Source organism: Apodemus sylvaticus, chromosome 6 (genome assembly GCF_947179515.1).
Source record: "Apodemus sylvaticus chromosome 6, mApoSyl1.1, whole genome shotgun sequence".
Lineage (NCBI taxonomy): Eukaryota > Metazoa > Chordata > Mammalia > Rodentia > Muridae > Apodemus > Apodemus sylvaticus.
In genome coordinates, this window is record NC_067477.1 from 136,221,067 (window position 1) to 136,222,500 (window position 1,434).

At 48.1% G+C, this 1,434-nt stretch overlaps 1 pseudogene; it reads left to right on the plus strand.

The window, feature by feature from the left end:
* Positions 1 to 206: 206 nt before the first annotated feature.
* LOC127686774 (60S ribosomal protein L5-like) lies at positions 207 to 1,187 on the plus strand (annotated as a pseudogene).
* Positions 1,188 to 1,434: the final 247 nt, after the last annotated feature.

The window sequence follows — 1,434 nt, forward strand, 5'->3', positions numbered from 1 at the left end:
TACATAGTGACACCCTGTCTAAAACAGAACAGACAAACATACAAAGCGAATAGCCAGGATGGGTCAGTTGCCTCAGTGGGCAGAAGGGGACACGTACCTGCCACCAAGCCTGATGGCCTGCGTTTGATCAAAAGGTGGGAAGAGGCTTTTTCCTCCTAGCGCGGCCGACTCTGCGGGTCTGCGTGGAGCCGCGGTTGCGGGGCAGGATGGGGTTCGTGAAAGTTGTCGAGAATAAGGCCTACTTTAAAAGATACCAAGTGCGATTTAGAAAGCGGTGAGAGGGTAAAACTGACTGCTATCCACAGAAACAGTGACCTAGGTCAAGAACAAGTACAACATACCCACCTACAGGATGATAGTCCGTGACTACGGGAGATATCATCTGCCAGACAGCTGTGCCCGTACAAAAGGGGATATCATCGTCTGTGTAGCATATGCACATGAACTTCCAAAGAATGGTGTGAAAGTTGGCCTGACAAATTATGCTGCAGACTATTGCACTGGCCTGCTACTGGCCCGCAGGCTTCTGAATAGGTTTGGCATGGACAAGATCTAGGAAGGCCAACTGGAGGTGATGGACGAGATCTAGGAAGGCCAACTGGAGGTGATGGACGAGATCTAGGAAGGCCAACTGGAGGTGATGGACGAGATCTAGGAAGGCCAACTGGAGGTGACTGGATGTGAATACGATGTGGAAAGCACTGACGGTCAGCCTGGTGCCTTCACTTACCATTTGATGTAGGTCTTGCTGGAACTACTACTGGCAATAAAGTGTTTGGGGCCTTGAAGGGAGCTGTGGATGGAGGCTTGTGTATCCCTCATAGTACCAAATGATTGCCTGGTTATGACTCTGAAACTACGGAGTTCAGTGCAGAGGAACATCGGAAGCACATCATGGGTCAGAAGGTGGCAGACTACGTGCGCTACCTAACGGAGGAAGATGACGATGCGTGTAAGAAACAGTTCTTTCAGTACCTGAGAACAACGTAACTCCAGACATGACGGAGGAGAGGTATGAGATGGCTCATGCTGCTCTCTGAGAGAATCCAGTCTATGAGAAGAAGCCCAAGAGAGAAGTGATGAAGAGGTGGAATCGTCCCAAAATGTCTCTTGCCCAGAAGAAAGACTGGGTTTTTCAAAAGAAGGCAAGCTTTCCCGGAGCTCAGGAGCGACCTGCTGAGAGCTAAAGCAATTTTACATGAAGAGTTTTTCATAAAGACAATAAACACTGGTCAAGCAGCTTTCTCTGTGTTAAGCTGTTATTATGAGACTATAGCAAATAGTGTGGAATTACAAAAGCAAAGGAGCAGAGAGTTGAATTTATTTCACCTTTTTTGTTACACCACGACTTGCCTCTGCTGGGATTAAGGGCAAGTGTCACCACACCTAGCTGAGAGTCTTGCTGCTTCTCTCACAAAAGGTTTTTTCCAGGAA